General features: G+C 35.4%; 1 protein-coding gene and 1 long non-coding RNA gene across 2 annotated transcripts in view; one reads left to right on the forward strand and one right to left on the reverse strand.

Annotated features, from left to right (window-relative positions):
- The window catches only part of LOC147382853 (uncharacterized), a 72,350-nt gene that overhangs the window by 45,219 nt on the left and 5,204 nt on the right, over positions 1-21,927 (reverse strand). The window lies entirely within an intron of this gene.
- Positions 15,902-21,796, forward strand: LOC147382855 (uncharacterized). Its single transcript, XR_015173980.1, has 5 exons — positions 15,902-16,230; positions 16,556-17,938; positions 18,159-18,199; positions 19,540-19,614; positions 20,603-21,796. It is a non-coding gene; the product is annotated as an uncharacterized LOC147382855 (long non-coding RNA).

Raw genomic sequence — 21,927 nt, forward strand, 5'->3', positions numbered from 1 at the left:
AGCAACATATGCATATCAAGAACCCAATGAGTTCTTTAATTAAATACGAGGTTTAAAAACTCAAAAGCAAACTAACAAATTGTTACCAATGGAAATGGACGAAAACAAATGCAACACAGCAACAACAGGAAAGGATTAAGTTAACTAGGGGAATTTCCATATCTGCACCCCCCATGGGCTCTAGACCAAAAATTAATATACATTGATATTTTGAAACATGGCCATCAGTAAAAAGAAATGCCTTCCTTGACAATAAAAAGTTATCTCCCAAGTAATCAGTCAAACACAACTTTCTCCAAAAGAGGTAAACCTTTCTCTCACAAAATCAATTTTCATTTATAACATCTTTGGATTTTCTTCTAGACCTCTCGTATTTGCTTGGAGCTTCAGTTCTCTCTCTAATCTATCAATGGTAAAGCCTTCAGAGTCGCATAAAAAAGAAGCCAAAGTAAGGTCTGCCAAAGCTAACCAACTTTTATTTATTAAAACCAATATTACATATTGGACTTTCCTTGCATTCCAGCTAGAAGTCTAAAATAGCCTAAATTCCACATATCTTTACTCTTATAACGAGAGAAGGGGGAGGAGAAGTGGTTCAACACCAAAATTTCGATCTCACACGTGCCCCCACCTTTACATTTAAATTGAATATATTCAGAAGTGGTTATTTAGGTCAAAAACCAAGAAAATCACAATCCCACAGTCCTATAATCACGTTGATTAATTTTCAAAGTTACAAAAATATCATTTTTACCAAGTAATCTTCAAAAATCCTTTTAATTAATGTTTAAAATTACAAATAAACCTTCTAATATGTGTGTGTTTGCACATGCCACCTTCTAGTCTAAGAATAAAATGGGATGAATGACAATAGCATCTCACATGACTATCATGGTAACAGTGCCTGCCTATTGGAAGGCGTCATCACCTAATGTCTCATTTGGTTTCCTGTAATTTTATTTTTTAGAATTAGAATTATCTTACTCAACTCTGGAAAACAAAAGGAAGACAATGATGCCTCAGCCCCAAACTCCAAATAATCTTCCCTTATTTAACTTTTTTTTGCACGTAGTTCACCTATTTCATAATAGATCCAAAATGTTCACCAAGCTTTAGTGCTCTTAAACAAACAAATTAAAAAAGAAAAGTCTAATCAAAGATCATAACCATTGCAACCTTTTGACAGAGATTATACTATTAAAATTCAACACCAACCCAAATTGGGAAAAGCCCACATTTATTGCCCAAGCCCAATGGCAATTTAGAGCTCAATTTCTAGAATCTTCTTAGAGAAAACTCTAAATGTTTTTAGATAAGAGAAAAGCAGAAAATTCTAGAATAGTAGATATTTTGGTTAAAAACTCTAGACTAATAGATATTTTGGTGGAAAGTTCTAGATGACAAAATTATAACCATTAAATTAAAAATGTATTGGCACAATCATAGCCATTAGTTAAGGAGGTGCCACTAGTATAAGTAGGGGTGAGTTCTCTCATTTTGCATCAAGTTGTGAGAATCAAGTAGTGAAAAAATAAGTTGTGAGAAATCAAGTTGTGAAAAACAAGTTGAGAGGTTGTAGAAAGTGTGAGTGTTTGTAAAAGTTGTGTTTTTTCTTAATAGAGTGTTATTTTCTTCTTCAACTTGTGAGTGATATTTTTATTGAGGGTATAGTACAAGTAATTTATTTACTTGTGTATATCTAATATTTGTGCATTTAGAGTCAAGTACTCTAAATTTTTCTCAACAATTGGTATCAAAGCGAGGTTGCCAATGATCGATTTTGGTGGAGCTATTTTGAGTCGTGAGGAGTTTACTACTCTACAAGATCGTTAGTTAAGTTTGTTCCGTATAGTCGAAGTTCTGTCGGCACGATGGGTAACCTTAAGTAGTTGGAGAAATCAAGAAGCTCAACAACCAAAACTACAACACGTGGGCAACATGCATAGAGTCTTACCTACAAGGTCAAGACCTTTGAGAGATTGTCGGCGGTAGTGAAGTTACACAACCGGCAGCAGAAGATGCCAATAACACCTTACGAAAATGGAGATTAAAGCATATAAGGTGATGTTTGCTTTAAAAATCACAATTGAAGAAGAAATGTTGGAGCACATTCGGGATGTCAAAACACCGAAAAGAGCATGGGATACTTTCACTACACTTTTTTCAAAGAAGAACAATATAAAGCTACAACTTCTCGAGAACGAGTTGTTATCAATGGCGCAATACGATATAACAATCGCCCAATACTTTCACAAGGTGAAGTCGATATGCCGTAAAATTTTAGAGTTAGATCTGAATGTTGCTATTGGAGAAACCAGGATAAAAGAATAATTATCCATGGTTTGCGACCCGAATACCAAAGTTTTTCTGCTGCAATACAAGGATGGCCGACACAACCATCACTTGTTGAGTTTGAAAATTTGCTTGTTGGTCAAGAAGCTTTGGCTCAGCAAATGAGAGGAGTCTCGCTAAAGGGTGAGGAAGAAGCACTCTACATAAGCAAAAGCAAAGGCAACTTCAAGCAGCACGTTAGAGGTGGATCTAAAACGAATGGTGACAAGATAAGAGGTCATCAAAGAGAGGGGGGCTCCCGTTCAAGGGGAGCTTCAAAGAATCGCGATAATAATAAAAAATTCGATGGCGATTGCTACAATTGCAGAAGGAAGGGCCACATGGCAAAAGACTGTTGGTCCAAGAAAAAGCATGCTGAGAGTAATGCTGCTACTTCCGATTGTAAGGAGAATATCGAAGATGAATGGGATGCTGAAGCATCGTTTGTAAAAGAAGAAGAAGAATAAGTAGCTTTTACAACTACATCTGAACAGATTGACTACAAGAATGATTGGATCGTAGACTCAGGGTGCTTAAATCATATGACAGGTGATAAACAGAAGTTGTAAAACTTGTCTGAGTACAAGGAAAATCGTGTGGTGGTGACGGCTGACAACTTAAGGTTACCAATAGCTCAAATAGGTAAGATGATAGTCACACCTCGTTATAATTCTAACCAAGTACCACTTCAAGATGTCTACCATGTTCCAGGAATGAAAAAAAATTTGTTATCCGTGGCTCAACTAACATCATCAGGCTACTATGTCTTGTTCTATCCCCAAGATGTGAAGGTGTATCATGACCTCAAAATCTCATAAAAACCAACGATGGAAGGACGACGATTGGAGTCAGTTTACGTAATGTCAATAGAGTCTGCATATGTAGACAAGACAAGAAGAAATGAGACAGCAGATTTGTGGCACATGCGGTTAAGTCATGTTAGTTATTCCAAACTAAGTGTGATGGTAAAGAAGTCAATACTTAAGGGACTTCCTCAACTTGACGTGAGAACAGACACGGTCTGTGCGAGATGCCAGTATGGTAAAGCACATCAATTGTCATACGAGAAATCAAAGTTTAAAGCAAAGGAACCATTAGAATTAGTTCACTCTGATGTGTTTAGGCTAGTCAAACAACCATCAGTTGGCGAAATGCGACACATGATAACCTTCATTGATGATTTCTCAAGGTATGTGTGGGTTTTTTTTATAAAAGAAAAATCTGAAACATTCTCAAAGTTTAAAGAGTTCAAAGAAATAGTTGAAGGAGAAATGGGAAAGAAGATCAGTTGCTTAAGCACAGACAACGGGAAATAATATAACTTGGGCAAGTTCTCTTTATACCTACGAGAATGCAAAATACGTCATCAGTATACTTGTGCCAATACACCACAGCAGAATGGTGTAGCAAAGAGAAAGAATCGACATCTTGCAGAAATTTGTCGGAGTATGTTAAATGCAAAGAATGTACCTAGAAGATTTTGGGCTGAAGCTATGAGAACAGCAGCCCATGTAATCAACAAACTTCCTCAACCAAGGTTAGAGTTTGTTTCACCCTTTGAGAAACTATGGGACATAAAACCTACAGTTAGCTACTTTCAAGTATTTGGATGTGTATGCTATGTATTTGTTCCTGATCATTTACGTAGCAAGTTTGATAAGAAAGCAGTTAGATGTATCTTTGTTGAATACGATAGTCAGAGAAAGGGGTGGAGATGTTGTGATCCTACAACTGGAAGATGTTATATATCGCGAGATGTGGTATTCGACGAAGCATCTTCTTGGTGGTCCTCAGGAAAAAAGGTGTTGTCAGACTCAAGAGAATTCGAAGACAAGCTACAACTAAAGATGGAAGAGCATACTGTCAAAATTCAACCAAGTTCAGATGAAGCTAGAGATTCGCATAACAGTGATGGTGATCAAGAGTTGGCCCAGAATCCTTGGGAAACTGGTGTGTATCAACAATCAGATCATCTTGAAGAAACGGAAGTATCAACTCTACAATCATAGTTTAGAAGTTAAATAGAATTCGAAAACCAAATCCCAAATATGCCAATGCAGCCATAACTGAAGAAGCATCACAAAGCTCTGAGTGGATCAAAGCTATGGAAGAAGAAATCACAACGCTAAAGCAAAACTAGACCTTGGATCTGGTGCCAAAGCCAAAAAATGTGAAATCCATATCTTGCAAATGGGTTTACAAGATAAAACGTTGTCCAAATCGATCGATCGATCGAAAGGTATAAGGCTAGACTGGTGGCTCAAGGGTTTTCTCAATAATATGATGAAACGAATAGTCCAGTGACGAAACTCACAAAATGATCGAGTACTGGCAAAGTTTGAAAATTTTCGTAGTCAGCTCGGCATAGTGCATAGAGTGAGAATTGGTGTTGAAAGGGAGTGTTAAAATTCAATACCAGCCCAAATTGGGAAAAGCCCACATTTATTGCCCAAGCCCAATGGTAATTTAGAGCCCAATTTCTAGAATCTTCTTAGAGAAAACTCTAGATGTTTTTAGATAAGAGAAAAGTAGAAAATTCTAGAATAGTAGATATTTTGGTTGAAACTTATAGATATTTTGGTGGAAAGTTCTAGATGACAAAATTATAACCATTAGATTAAAAATGTGTTGGCACAATCCTAACCATTAGTTAACGAGGTGTCACTAGTATAAATAGGGGTGAGTTCTCTCATTTTGTATCAAGTTGTGAAAATCAAGTAGTAAATAAATAAGTTGTGAGAAATCAAGTTGTGAGAAACAAGTTGAGAGGTTGTAGAAAGTGTGAGTGTTTGTAAAAGTTGTGTTTTTTCTTAATAGAGTGTTATTTTTTTCTTCAACTTGTGAGAGATATTTTTATTGAGGGTATAGTACAAGTAATTTATTTACTTGTTTATATCTAATATTTGTGCATTTAGAGTCAAGTACTCTAGATTTTTCTCAACATATACTATATACCAATTCTTAATAGAATCCTCGCACGCCCACCCCTATCCTCCATGCTTGAAAATGGAGAATTTAAAAAAATAAATAATAATAAGAAAGTGAAGAATTAAACAATCCGAATTCCGAGCAACAATCAATTAAAGGAGATGTATCACAAAATAACATTTAAGAATGAACAAGAGAGCACAAAAACCCAATTGCAATCAGAAACAACCATTAGAATAATCGAATCAACCAATAATCAAAGAGAGAACATATTTAGAAAAAAAAGTAGATCATCGAAACATAAACCCTAATCGGATCAAATACAAGATCCACACATAGATCAAATAAAAAACCTACATCATAAATAACACAAATTCATGAATACCAAGAAGAAAACGAAATCTTAATCTAGAGATGACTTACTGAAACCGTCTTCAACAAGATAATTAAAGGTATGACTATCACAATTGTAGGTGAACTTGTTATTGCTCGCAAGAAGCTTTTGAAGGCATTGAGATGCGATACTCGTGAAATTCCCTGTAAATTCGGTGTATTCAGCAAGGATCATCGTTCCTCGAGCAACAAAACTGTAGATCAGAAACTGTTGCCCCATTTCGCAAACCCTAACCTTAGAAGTTGCAGAGAGAGAGAGAGAGAGAGAGAGAGGTAAGAATGGAGACGATGAAGGAGAATTATTTGTGATTTGGTTATTCGGTTTTTGGATTTTTAGGTGAAAGTATGCGGAGACCACCGAAATGAGAATCTGTTTAAAATTTTATGGTAATTTATTTATAGTGGGAGGATAAAGTGCCACTCAAGATTTCTCTTTTTATTACCCTTACACCTTATAAGTTTTGTCGGCCACTCAAGATTTTGTTTTGTTTTTATTTCTCTGGACTAGAGGATCGATCTATACACCTAGACATTCCGCTTTACCTAAGGTGCTGTTTGTTAAACTAAAAAAAAAGTGTTGAATAGCATTAAGGACTAAAACTTATAAGCGCTGAATTTAAGTGCTGAAAAAATTGTTTGTTTAGAAGTTGAATCATGTTTGTTACACATTGCTGAAGCTGGTTTATATGGTCTAAAAATCATCCTCATAAAAAATCAGTCCATTTTGAAACTTATAACTCGTCAAAAATAATTTAAAAAAAAAAATGGACGATTTACGAATCTTGAACTTGTTTTGATAGGGTTAGAAGTTTCAGGATGTGCTGATTTTTGGTGAGGATGATCTCCTCATTGTAGAGATCATCATCATCAAAAATCAACTTATTCCAAAACTTTTAACCCATATAAGACAAAATAATTTAGCCATGGTGTGGGTTTATTAATTTGTGGGGTGCTTATATGCTTATCCATGGGATATAAGAGGTAATATCATTTTAAGAATAAGGGCATACTTGTCCATGCTCAAAAAAATGAAGGGCATACTTGTCCGTGTTAAAAAAAAGTGAAGTGCTTACCGTTTCAGCACTTTTTTTCAACAACAAAATAGTGCTGAATTTTCTTCACTTATCTTCAGCAATAAGCGTTGAAAATATAGAGTAAACAAACGTGTTATTTTGACAAAAAATGCTGAATTTAATTTTTTAAAGCAATAAGTGCTGAAAATTAGCGCAAACAAACACTACCTAAGTGTTTGACGTTGAGATTGATGTAAATGACGTAAATACCTTCATCTTTAATCTCTAGTTGAAACTAGAGTTGTCAATGGGGAAGGTTTTGCCCGATCTGATATTGAATTGGTTTGGGTTTAATTATTAAACCCATTTAATTATCAGACCGGGCTAAGCATGTTTAAAAGTAGGTTTGGGTTTCAAATGTAGGCTCGATGGGTGACCCCACCCACAAATAACTTAAATGAAGGTGGAAGTGGGTCGGGTTTGGATTAAGATTTTATTTATTAAATCTGGCTCAGATCAATATTTAGATGGATTGGGTTAAGACCTAATTTTTTGACCTGAAAAGTCCGATCCATTGACAACCTGGGCAAATTTTTTAAGTAGTGGTGGAATATATTAAAAATAACTTATCCCAAAAGTGAACAACTTGAAGATATTTGGAATCTTTATGATAAATTTGAATTCGATCTTAATATTATATCTCCTTCAACTTTCAAATCTTAAGAACAATTTATAATTTTTCGAGATAAAGAAAGATGGTATTTTTTTATTAGAAAAATCAAAAGTTTCTACGAGATATTAAATATAATAGAATAAAGCTAGTTTAACCACAAGTTCACGGTTGGAAGATGACAAAATTTTTTACTTGAGGTTTAAGATGAGGGTATTTAGGTCATTTTATATTACTATCAAACAAAACCTAAGTCAAGGAAGCTATTTAATCAGTTTAAAAACACAGGGGTTTCTCTAATAATTATCTAAATATGGAGGGTTACCTTTTGTTAGGTAAACCGATCACGCACCACGCAAAAAGTTTACTGGAGCCTATACTACAGGGAGTAGAGTTTCTTACTCTATTCCTGGGGAGAATTTAACACCACGTGTTTAGTCAATACCTAGGAGTCAAGAATGTTGACTATGTATATGGAACAATTGAAATATATATGAGACATATTCTTTCTGCATTTTAGGGATGTAGGGCCATTAGAATCTTCTAATGAACCTCACATTATTTGAATTATTCTTCCTAAAAGACTTAATTAATTTATACATACCCCTCTATATTTTGATTAATATTTGAAAAACCCGTATGAAATTACTCCTGAACGTCCTAGATTGAATTATCAAAAATATCCACATCTTCAATTTTTTGTTAGAACTCTTATTTTCCACTCCACAAAGACTATATTCGAAAAAATTGTGTATAAAGCAGTAGTTGTTTAAGCAACTGAGACTGCCATTGATGTTTCGATGATGGTTGAGAGTTTCAACAACAATTTAGTCGAGCGTTGTCAATAGTCAATATGAAGCATAATGCATTAAGCATACTCCCCACATCAATAAAAAACTTCAACACTTTTGATGCCCTAGCATGGCAATAACGAACGTGGTGAAAGACCTTTCATCTTCATCCTCAGATTTTGGTGATGTGGCGAGATTGTTATTTGTTCTTCGTACAATGTGATTAATTATTCACCCAGATGTCAACTCCTCTGAGTTCATAATAGGACTGAATTAGAGTGACACATAACAATATTATTGATCATTGGGTTGAACACGTCCGAGTGATCCTTATAGTTGAGGAACGATAGTAGAAATGGTACAGGATTACACACAAATTTTAATAGAAGAGTCCTACATATGATCGGGATTTTATCTAATATTATGATTCCTAAATCAAATTACAAATTTCTTAAATAAGGAAGACTTGTGATTATACATGAAATCAAGATGATAACGATAGAAAGTTCTTAATTCACTATGGGTAAGGATTAATTGCAAAATTTTCAGAAGGAAGTTACTTGTTGAGAATAAAATTTTCCTCATCTATAATTATGAGATACATCACAAAGGGTAAAAGACTTTTGCCTGATTATCCAATTCATCATTTGATATTCTTGTTAACTTGATCATTAGAGAGTCTTGATTTAAAAAATCCTCTTAGATTTATGATTTTTTTACAAGAATCAAAGAGAGATCATCATCAAAATTCAATTATGGGAATGAGGTAATCTATTTTACCTACAGTTCTCTAGGGGAAAAAAAAAAATAGCGTTGGCCAAATTATCCCTGCAACACTCTCCACCCCTAAAATAGTGGGCAACCAACAACTCCACCTCAATATAATCAGTTATTATCATTATTCATAAATAGTTTTAGCTTAAAAGAGATAAACCTAAACTGCAAAGCAAGCAGGCATATATTTACCAAACTATTGTCATATCAAGTGAGAGATTTTTTGACATTTTCAGTTTTTTATTTTTATTTTTAAAAAGAGAGTTATCCCCCCCTCCCCACCCTAACTTTTACTAATGCTACATCAATTCTTATATAAACCACATAAAAATTGCATATGATTGGTGTGGCACTAATAAAAATTGGTGTGACAATGGCTACTCTCTTTAAAAATCCAAAAAAAAGAGTCGAGATAACCTATTAAGGATTACTATCTAAAAAACAAACCATAGCAAACAAAAATCTATTAAATTACTCTAATATATTAGAATTGCACATCCCAATTAAAAATCAAGTTTTTGAAGGAATATCCTTCTAACTTCTTGGAATTCTTTGACCTATGAATATGGCTGAATGTTTGGAATCATTTATATTAATTATGCATGTATTTTATATTATTATGATTGCCCAAACTAACATATGAACATAACATCGTACGGCGAAAGTTAGCATTTCCGATAGAGTTGATCTCTATAATTAGAGACGAAGTAGGTTGGTTAAGCACAATGATTTGACAAGTAATTAGGATAGGAAAAAAAGCTTGTTTTGAGTATCGAGTTGGAATTGTTAACTCATGATTCGCTTTAGATTGTCGATTAGGTCTCAAACTCGTAGGAGTTGAAATTTCTCGAAATCCCAATACCTGAAGTTCCAAATTTGTATCTCTCATTTAGAAGGGTTTGCATTTCATGTTGGGTACCTACTGATTTCAATTCTAGAAGATAATTAAAGCTTTATTTGAAAATGTGTCGGTAGATTTCTCACAAGTGCTCCCTAATTTTAATTTAGTGTTCGGTGATCCACCATTTTTTCATTTTATATAGAAGCAAAAAAGAAAAAAGTCAAAAGCTAATCAAAATCAAACGACGCTTAGGATTGCTCCTGGCATTGCCCGTTTATGGAAGCTTTTTCAAAAAATTCTTACCACGCCCTCTCAAATCAACAAATTAGTTTTAGATAGTTTTCCACCTCTTTGGCTCTGTTTAATGGTCATTATAATCATTCAAACACATTAATTTTCAAAACAATTGCTTTTGGATTTCAAAAATTACCAAATATCTTGAAAGCACTTCCTTCGAACAAGGGTGGGCAATCTCCATCAAATGAAAGGTTGAGATCGAAGAATTTTCCCTAGAGGCATGCCCAAATGAAATGAATTTTCGCATCTCAACTGTATGTCTGATGTAATACATCAAAACATGGTTTGAGGTTAGAGAAGTCCAACATCCAATGAGCAAAGAACAATTCTTATAGAAGTGATTCAAATGGAAGCAACCTTCACTGCGTTTGGATAGAGTTTTTTTAACGACTTTTGCTCCTGTGGTGAGCTAGCAAACATTTGGATATATTTTTACTCTTGCACGGAGAGGATTTTACTCTTACGAGGATATGTTTGTTGTTCTTTATTGAGAAGTCCCAAGAACCTGCTCTTGCACGGACATATTGAACTTCTGCTCTTGCGCGGAGAGGTGTATCCACATAGGACCCTTGCCTCCACACGTGAATCCTATGTGGGCATCTCAAAATAGAGAGGAGAGTAAATATAGCATGAAACAGGGGATATTATGGACTTTTTCATTGGTTCAACTTAAAACATCTCATTCATTTGTTATGACTTGTGAGAGTCACGGATCATCTTTTATCATTGCATTAAATGCTAGAGAGGAATTCAAAGGCGAGAATTCATGTTCAAAGGAACCCACGAAACAATGTTCTTTCTTTCATTCCAAATTAAAAGAAAGAGTAATGCTAGGGTGACACACGCCATACACTGTGATTCTCACAGTTCTGACGTGGCACAGTATCCACGTCACCCACTTAACGAGTCAGCTGCCATGTCATTTTTTATTATTAAAAAAAAAACAAAAACAAAAACCTTACGTGTTCTCCTCTTCTCTCGACATTACTTACGTGTTCCCCTCTTCTGGCCATGCTTTCCACCCGATTTCGTCGTCTTTCCTGAATCCACCTCAGATGAAGATTCCATGGATTTAGTGAAAAAGCACGAAATGTGGCCGTAAAGATCAACCACCTTCCTAATGTTGCTGTTAAGCTCTCTAATTAGACCCACATTTTGGCTGAGGTTATTGGGTATCTTCGACTCATGATTCTGATGGATTTCATTGATTAACAATCTATTTTGATCCAAGATGTTTTGGACTTGACCAAAGTTCTTTTGGAGTATTTGTAAGATCATGTTGTCTACTTGGGTGCCATTGTCAAGATCTGGAAATGTGTCTCCATCCACATTCAGTCAAAATTCAATAAAATTAAAACCAACCCTGTATTAGAAAAGAAAAAAAAATTGAAGATGAGAGAAAACATAACGAAAATACCAAGATTGGGCTTTCATGCGAAATTTGTCTTTATGTTTTAGTGGATTTTCCTTAAAGTGTATAAAAAAGTAAGATAGGATGATTATATCCATTAAAAATCTTCTGACATTGTTTGTCCACCAGCCAGTAGTTATGTCTTATTCAAAGTATTGGTGTTCATTATATGAATTGTATTTCATCTATTGGATGGATTATATTAAAATAAAATAAAATAAGATAAAAAATCAATAAGATCCATTACGACATTGGTGAGTTGACTTGTTACTTGACATTCATGTTTGCTCTGTTACATGATGCAAAGCCGTGAAATTCAGTATCAATAAACTCGCCAGTAATTCTTTACTATTTTTCCAAAATTTGGACTATGACCTTCTGCCACGAGTCGATCCTTGTGACGAGAATGGTTCCATCGGAATTTTTCTTTAATTTGAATATCCATTTGCAACCAATCACTTTGTGATTTTTTGGGGGAGGAATTGGAATTTAAGTACCCTGATGTTGAAGAGACATTGCCAATCACCAAGGCTTTTGCTTGATAGCTTCAGAAAAGTTTTGGAATTCACTGTGTTCTAATATTGTAGAGTTAGAACTGTGGCTGAAGAAAGAAAGATGAGCTTTTCTTCATCTGTGGTGGATTCAGGAAAGACAACGAAATCGGGTGGAAAGCATGGCCAGAAGAGGAGAAGACGTAAGTAATGCTGAGAGAAGAGGAGAAGACGTAAGGTTTTTATTTTTTTTAATATTAAAAAATGACGTGGCAGTTGACTCATTAAGTGGGTGACTGGATACTGTGCCACGTCAGAACTGTGAGAATCACAGTCAGCATTACTCTTTTCTATGTATAATTATACCTAAATTATGGCTATCTGAATTGGAAAACTATTTCTAGATGATGCACTAGTCTTGTTAGATGACTCTATTGATCAAACAAGGAGATTAGGAGGTTTATTATGTTGCTTTGAAGCGGTGTCAGGCATCCCGGTAAACAAGAGAAAAAGTAAGATATTCCCGGTAGGCATAGTTAGATGCGTCACTCTTCTTGCGGCATCGTTAGGATGGAAAGTGGGTAGTCTACCTTCCTCTTATCTGGGGATTCCGTTGGAGGCTCCATATAGGAGGGTGGCGATATGGGACCCGATAGTAGAAAAAATAAAAAGGAATCTAGCGGCGTGACAAGCTAACTATTTCTCCAAGGGGGGTAAACTGACTTTGATTATAAGTGTATTGTCTAGTATTCCAGTCTATTTTCTCTCTTTACTCTCTTTGTTCTGAAGTGTGGAAACAAGGATAGACAAGTTGTTTTGTAATTTTTTATGGCATGACAGAAAGGGGAATAGGAAGCACCATTTAGTGAATTGGAAACAGGTGTGTTCATCCAAGAAGCAAGGTGGCCTCGGTATTAATTAGGAGACTCGGGGAGATTAGCATGGCTTTGAAGGGGAAATGGCTTTGGAAGTTTGGGACAGATGGGAATAATTTGTAGAGACAAGTTGTAGAAAGCAAATACGGATCGAGTCAGACAGGTTGGAAAAGCAGACCAACTAGGCAACCCCATGGTTGCGGGATGTGGAAAGGCATCATGAAGGTCTCCCTCTTATTCAAAATGAGAATAAAATTCAAAGTGGGTAAAGGCAACTGGGTAAGATTTTGGGAAGATATTTGTTGTGGCAACCGGCCCCTTATGGAGGTATTTCCACATTTGTATTCTACATCCTCAAAAAAAAGGGTGTCCAATCACATCAATCCGACATCCTATGGGTGGAGAATGGGCATGGGATTTTGGGTTTAGGAGAGGACTCGATGAATTGGAACTTGAAGAAGTTGATGGCACTTCACGTATCATTTTACATACGGGTAGAGAAGATGTGAGAGTATGGATGGGTAGCAAGGATGGAAGATTCTCGGTTCGCTCATTTTATCATTCTTTGTGCTATAATGGAGATGTTTCCTTTCTACACGTCTCAATTTGGGGGCCGAAATTGCCAAGTAAAGTTGCCTTCTTCACATGGACGACGTCTTAAGGAAGGATTCAAACAATGGACTTTTTGATGCGGCGTGGGATGTGCGGGGCAAGTTGTTGTGTGTTTTGTATGGATAATGGAGAATCATCGGACCACCTACTTCCACATTGTAAGTTTGCGCATGGTGTTTCGGCTCACTTCTTTAAGCTATTTGGAGTAATAACTTATTAACCGAAAACAGTAAAGGACCTCTTTACGTGTTGGTCGTCAATTGGTTTCTCGTTTGGTGGAGCAATGAGGTTGTTATGGAGCATTACACCATTCGCAATTTGTTGGGGGGTGTGGATTGAGAGAAATAAGCATATTTTTTTAGGGAAAACAAAAAGATTGTACGGCAACAATTATGTCCATCTTGGGTCTTATCTTTTATTGGTCCAAAGTCTATAAGGAGTTTAGGGGGATCTTCTTTGAAGATTTTATCTTCAATTGGGATGGGATTTGATGTATTTCTAGTGAGTAGCGTCATATTTGTAAGGTTTTGCTAGGTTGGTCACCTCGATTGGCCTAGTGTTGTTATTAATGAAATGCTATTTATCAAAAAAAAAAACTATTGCCCAATTTTATACCTAACAAGCAGGGAGCTTTGGCGAAAGGCCGTAATATATATCATAATATTGTCATAGCAAATGAGATAGTTGGGCCCCTAAACAAGAAATCCAGAGTGGGTAACATAATCATCAAGCTCGATATGTCTACAACATATGATCAATAAACTAACTAGAGTAGGGGTTTCTGTTCGCGGTGCTTTGTATGCTTGGTTATTCTAAATTGTTGATCAGATTGGTTAGGGAATGTCTCTCATCAACGCATTTCTTCATCTCCTACTCTATTTATAATTGAAATAGAAAAGAGATCTAAACAAATTGCTGGAGGACAAGATAGATTGTTTCAATGGCTCTAGAGGCATCCCAGTTCCATCCCATATTTTATTTGTTGACGACATTTTGATAATCTGTAAAACACTTCGGGCAACAAGTGACTGTGGAGAAAAGGAAGTTTTATTCAACAAGCAAGTATTAGAGGTATCCAAAATGCTAGAGAAGTAATGGAGTTCTTGAAGGGAAGACTTGCAAGAAATTACCTTAGAGTTCCTTTTTTTACTCAGATAAGCTGTATATAGATCGATTCTTGTTCTAATTTAGTGGATAAAATCTTGCCAAAGATAGAAGGGTGGAAAACTAAGTTTATATTCATGGGAAGATTAACCCTTCTTAAGCATGTGTTATCCTCTATTCCCATTTATGCGTTATGTATTTTACTAATCTCAGAGTATGTCATTAGATCTTTGGAATCCCAATTTGCTAAGTTTTTCTAGAGAGAGGGAGATTGCACGTAGTAGGAACACTCATTGAGTGAGTTGGGAAAAGTTGGCAAGACTCATCAAAGAAGGGAGAGTTAAGTCTAAGGCCCTAGAAGATATATATCTATAGATTTGGCAGGATGAATATGTGTTGGAGACTTCAGAAGGAAAATGGATTATAAGTTCACATGCTTAAGAAGAAGACTAGTGATTTTTGAACTCAACCTGAAAACCGGACTCAAAACTCACCGACGTGTCATGCGCAAAGAACCATAGATTCTGTCCCTTGGGTTACACAACTGCAGATGGTTGGTCGGTTGTGTATCCCGAGGGACAGAATCTACGGTTCTTTGCCCATGCCACATCAGTGAGCTTTTGTGTTTCCCTGTCAAGTTGAGTTCAAAAATCATTACTCTAAGAAGAAATATTCAAAGAATAATGTCCTTTGCATAGCAACTTTGCCTATCCTAGCAGGTCATTATTGGTCACAATTATGCATGAGTATTACAAAGTAGATAACATAAATGGGGAGAGTCCCATCTTTGAACAAGTCCTTTAGAGGAGTCCTTTCCTTCTATATCTTCAGATCATTCAATCAAAGAAGAATGGGGAGATGGCATCTGGGATTTTAACAAATACATGGAAATCTAGACATATTGGAGCCAACAACTTCAGGGTTATTTTTTATTCTTATGCCCCTTGTATTTTCTGGACCACAAAAGTTGGAACAATAACCAGGTTGCTTCATTGGCTAAATAATTTCCTCGAATTTGTTGTTGGGTATTTTAGATACTTCACAAAAACTCTGTTTACGATAACATTAAACCTCTAGTTTGTCAAACTCTTCTATATGTATCATCATGGCTGCAGAAGATGTTTAATCTTAGTCCCAAACCATTCCTGAAAGGATTTACACTACGTCACAAACAGTTAAAAATGATTAAATATTGCGGTAAAAACGACGGACTAAAACCGTCGTTTATATACGACGGTTTTCATCGGTTGTTTAACCGTTAATGACGTTTATAATAGTTGATTATAAACGACTAATTTAATCCGTCATTTAATTAGTAAAAGAATCGCTATTGCCACACCAAATTTTATTAATGTTACACCAATTGGTGTGGCGTTAATAAAAATAGTGTAACACTATTTCCGCACCAACTTTTACCAAATATCAGTTTCGATTTCTTCTCTCTATCGTCTTCCTCACAAAAAAAAAAAAAAATCCTAGAGTGAAAATCGCATTTTCGCTTCTCTCGTTTGTTTCTTCTTCCTCTTAAAAAAACCCTAGAGTTTTAAATCTCAAAAGAACAAATCGCATTTTCGATTTCTTCTCGAATGATTTTCAGTTTCGTACTTACGAAATCAGGCGAGCTTCGCGTGGTAGTTCTCTCTCTCTCTTTCTCTCTCTCTATCTCTCTCTCAGGCGTAATGTTTTCTACATCCATTTGGTAATCTTCTTTGATTATTGTTTTATGTTTAGTAATTTATTCGATTATGTTCGAGAGCTTCTAATAGAAATCTTATTTTTTTCTTTAATTATCTTATTGTTTTTTAATTTTAATATTTGCTTTGATTGATATTTGATACACCATTAGTCAAATTTTTAAAGGAAGTTTAATCTCCAGAGAACAAAATGCAGATAAGATTCAGTCCATATTTCTTTTGAATTCCACTTATTCAGAAAGAAGATTTATTAGATTTTGTGTTTGATCTGAATAGATTGTCATTCCACAGATGTTGATTGATCACTTCTTAACCTTTATTTATTTGCAGATCTCAAAGTTCTGTTATGGATTCTGCGATTCCAGTATTGATTCGAAGGTTCGCTCATCGTTGGTTCTACTCATCTCTTGAGGCTTAGTAAGTTGAGCTTGTTTGTTTAATCTGGTTAGATATCTTCTCGCTTTCTTGGTATGATTTTAACGATCCTCACTGATTTTTTTAGTTTTTGGAATAAAATTTGCTTATCTCCTTTATCACTCATCTGTGAAATTTGCTGTTGATTTGAAATTATGCATTTTTTTTGGTTGATTTTGTTCTCTCACGGAGAATTCAATATCCTCATCTTTGCCATGTTCAATCTATTTACATTGGTTCTTCTTGACAAGCAACATTTTTATATTGTCCAAGTCATCAAGTTAACTTGCTGAACTGAGATTTTTTTAATGGAGCACATAGTTGTTGACTCACCAGATTCAGGTTTTGATTTCGTTGACAGACCGTTTACTGAAAATTTAGCGTAGGTAAGTAGCTCTAAATTGTGAGAAAATTTTTGTAAGAAATACAAAATAAACCTACTCCAATGAACAATATTCAGATCCAACCAAAACTTAACCAATCTCACATGCTAGAGGACAGCACAACTAGTTACCAAATTAATTTAATCATGTACAGGGGCAAAAGCAAGGAATTTGGTTCATTCTGTAATCAGTCCACCAGCCATGCATATTGGCTTATTTGGTAATGTCCATGACACCACGAGTTTTTTTTTTGTCATCCTTGTGTCTCCCTTTATAAACAACTCTTTATAAAGAAACATGATAATTCAAAGCATACATATTACTGGCATAAAATTTTACGGCATACTTCAAAGCATATAAAGATTTACAGACTTCTACAATAAGTATACTTCAAAGCAAATATACCACACAATGGTATGCTAGAGCAACTAATAAAGTTCTTCATATAACACAAAATACTAGAACAAGAAGCATAACAAAACTAGATAGTCTAATCTTCCCTTTCTTCCTTCTTCAACATTTCCTTATTGTTACCCTTTCACTTTCAAGGCTGATTTGGGTGAAATGAAGCTTCCCACATGTGGAAACGCTAGAAATGAAGTAGGAGATGCGCCAGCTTCGAGTTCACTCATTTTTTGAATCCCCACAACTTGAAGGAAGCTAAGATTTCTACTTTCAGCATTATTAGAAACCAAATATTTGGAATCATACAATAGTAAAATGTCACCGTTCTTCGGTAAGCAAACAGGCATATCAAATCCCGTATGCAATTGAGGCAGGGGATGTCTCCACATACCTTAAATGTGACAGAGAATAATGACAGAGGATTCATCATTGAAAGTGAGGTTGGGCACATTGGGTACATGGATTGATATCGGGGATGGGATATTTTGCCTGGCTATGCAGCCCACAAGCGGTATGTCAATACTAGGGAATCATCAACAACAGAGCATTAATATTGGATTTGATTTGGCTACAAAAACTGTTTCTTTTCAGCCCATGAATTGTGCCAAATCTAATTAGTATTTTGTACTTGCAGGTTTAAGCTTATATTGTATATCACATGGTCTATTTTTAAAATGATGCTAATAGATGGTTTTTTTGTCATCCTTGTGTCTCCCTTTGTGTCACCCCAGCCCGACTCATTTGCCAATGGGGCTCCAATACAGGAAAAAGTGTAACTCAGCCTGCTGTGGTTTCTATTTGGATTTAACATCACCCAAGCCATAAAATCTAGAGGGGAAAGGGCTTGTAGAGAATCTAAATGATATATATTATATAGTCTTGAGATTCACAACTTTTCTTCTCAATAATTCTGAGAAACAAGTGACAGGTCTGATGTCAGGATGAACCCAAAATTAAAAGAAGTAGAAGGATATCCTTCTACTTCTTAAAACAACATTTAATGCTTTTACCATTAGTTGAGCTCAAAATTGCTGAGCCTACTTGTTTATTACAAGAATCTTGATTCCCTTACATTCTCAATGCTCAAACTGACAAAGCTATTCTTCACAGCTTTATTTACATATTTTATCTTGTGATATGTGCTCACAACTATAGCTGTTTTGATGGAAATGAAGCATCCTTTTCAGTTATAATTTTAAAGCATGATCTGAGTCTTATACCATATAGTAAAATGGTGTAGCCTCTGATTGTCCTTCTAATAAGTAGTTATGCTATAAATCTGGAGTCTTAAATTGTTGTTCATGGGATGTTCCTTTGATTTAACTTTGTTGCTAAATAGTTATTGTTAGAAAAGGTACCCACCGTCGTAATGGTAAAACAGTGAATGGTGGTCAAGGTTCACATCTATTGCCCTTTATTTTTGCCGATTTAAAGCTTGCTAGTGTTTGTGTTCATCTCTAATGTTCTCATTTTGAATGCTATTGTTTTAAAAGTTGTACTTATCATTTATTCATTAAGTTAATTAATCATGTTTGGTTGGAGCCAAAAAAGAAAAAAAATTATTGTTCTGTTGACTGTCATACAGCATAATAGTTTGAACATCACATCATTTAATTATGCCTTGCAGTTCAATTAGTTGTTTTTCCCTTAGATTAGCAGTTGGTTCCACCATTGTTGTTGAAGTGATTAAATTGATTTTTGTCTCTTGTATTCATGTCCAAGCTATCATATTTGCTTGATGGGAGAATTTCTTCATTACCTTGTGCCCTGCCTTATGAGTTTGCTTGAATCACAGAACATGATAACTGGGGCTGCCCAAATGGATGGGGGCATTCTGGTAGTATCTGCTCCTGATGGGCCCATGCCACAGACCAAAGAACATATTCTGGTAATAAAAAGCACGTCGACTTCTTACAATCACAAAAAGTTGAAAGCTTGTTTTGACTAAGTGTTGAAACTAGTTACCTATAAAAACTTGTCTCTAAGAAGACATTTTTATCATATTTCTTGTATGTTATAGGAACTACTTTCCAAATATATTATATTCACTTTATCTGGATGATCTCCTCACTCTCCTCAAACGATGCTCATATTTGACTGTTTCATTTATAGAGTAAAGAAGATCCTCATAAAGAGATTACCAGGACAGACATATACATTGCCAACCATGCCAAAAGTCAACAAACGGTGAGAATAATTTATTTATTTATTTTTGTGATTTCTGCAGCACTAGTGCCTTCTGTAACATCAAACACAAAACACCAATAAATCTCATATCAAATCAGATTCACAACAAATTTCAGATTTCAATTTCAAATTCGTTAATGGGGGTTCCCTCTCCTTTCAATATGCAAATTCCTTCCCTTACAAATTTCAGGTTTTTTTTTTTGGTTGTTGTTGTTGTAGGATGGTTGGATACTTTTTTTTTTTGTTGTAACCGAGGGAGTATCCCATCAACACTCTCACATAAGCGTGACAGACTAATCTCCCTTGGGGGCCCCGCATGACCAACCCCATACGAGATTTAAGGGGACTAACCCAAACCCATTTAATGGTTGGATACTTGCTGTATAGGAACTGAGTGCCAATTAATTTTGATGGATCTCTCTAGAACCAACTGTATGTTATAAGACTATGAGTGAGGAGGGGATGTTGTGTTGACCGTTGTTTTGTAGATTCTATCTAGTTTTGTCAGTGATGAGAAATTTGTGTGTGGAAGGTATGTGTTTTTGTTTTTTTCCGTTAAGATATCATTTGCGTTCACTGCTCAGGAAAAGTAGTCTTGCAGATACTACTTTGCTATGATATCTATTTAAGTTTTAAATGGCTACAAGTTAGCTTTGCTTTCCCTGTTATTCTGCGTCTGACCCATGTTTTATTTTGTGATTTATTTATTATTTACCAAAGCAGTTGTAGCCTGTTTGGTCTAATTTCTATTAACATATCTAAACCTTGGGGTAGCACCACACGTCTCAATCTGCCCCATGACTTTAATCCACACTTTTTCTACAAATGAAACCGTCGACTGACAGTAAACTATTATTTAGTATTTTATTATACTTTCTTAATATTGCAAACACAGCTGTGAAGTAGAAATAATAAAAGAAAGAAAAGTAAAAGCTGACATATTTTTCCGGAAGAATGAGTGAGCTTTTTTATATCTTTTTGGTGTCAGAGAGACATAGGGTATGCATGTATAGAACTTCACCATTTCAAATACCATCTCAAAAGATTCTAATGCAGGTTGATCCCACGAGGGTGCACCCTCACTTACTGGTGTTTATGATGGGTGGGTGCTGCATGTGCCCCGGGATTAGTCTATGGACAAGACTATGATTCTCTACATGTAGAGAGTGGAAGTCCCCTATTGATTTGTGCAATTTGGGTTCTCTTTGAATTGCTTGAATACCACTTACTCACTCTTGTATGTCATTGCTTGATTATCTCTCTGGCAATCTTGTTCTTGTGGTCGAATGCTGCCAAGTTCATCCACAAGTAAGCATATTTGGTAATTGACGAATATATGAATTTGATTCAAGTTCCTTTCTTCATTGTTTCATATAGTATGATCTGTTGATTGATGTTTCGTACGAGCCTCCCTTGATGTATTATTGTTGCTGTTGATCGACCTAGTCTCATTAATTCCAACCCCACAGCTGCTGGTGTTGGTGAGATACTTACCAAACAAGTCGTGGAAACTCATTCAAGCCATGTTGTGAGGGGCATGTTGCCCCCACACAATGAGTCTACCGTTAGATCTTTATTCAAACTTAAATTGGGTCCTCACGACTGTCAAATCAGATTGATTTTTAATGCAGCTGATCTCACAATCAATATGGGTCTTAATATGATCCTTTTATAGTTCAGAAAGTTAAATTATTGGATATTGTTGTAGATAATGTTTGGTATGTGATGACGTCAATGATATTCTTCAACATTTGTATGGTTAGAGTATATCTTTCAAGTCACCAAGGGATGCATAGAATGGTATTCTTCAACATTTGTGTGGTTAGGGTATATCTTTCAGTTGTTATTTTGCCAATGCTGTAGAATGGTATGTGACCGACAGCTTCTATGATGGCTGGAATTATTTAGTACATTAACATGGACAAAGAAAATTTGTGAATTACCACCATTATTGCCAAATTAGTTACATATGTAATTAGATTTCAATCCAAATAATTAATACCATAAATGACCTTTAGTAGGTTAATGTTAGGTATATATAAATCTCAAGTAATTAGAGGCACAAAATCTCACAACTTAGACAACTCTGAACATTTGGAATGTCCCCAACAATGACTAATAGGTCTTGGCTGCTCATCTCCGTTATCTACCAATATGTTGTCATTGCTGACATACAAAGAAACAATAGCGATTAAATTTAAAAAAAAAAAAAAGTTTGAAAAACAACGACGGCTTTAAGCCGTCGTTTATTTCTACTAATTAAATTTAAATTCGACAAACAAAATGAAGGGTTTGGGCCGTCGTTTTATGTTG

The sequence above is a fragment of the Akebia trifoliata genome, chromosome 16 (genome assembly GCF_017979445.1).
Source record: "Akebia trifoliata isolate Shusen 1 chromosome 16, ASM1797944v1, whole genome shotgun sequence".
In the NCBI taxonomy this organism is placed as follows: Eukaryota; Viridiplantae; Streptophyta; class Magnoliopsida; order Ranunculales; family Lardizabalaceae; genus Akebia; species Akebia trifoliata.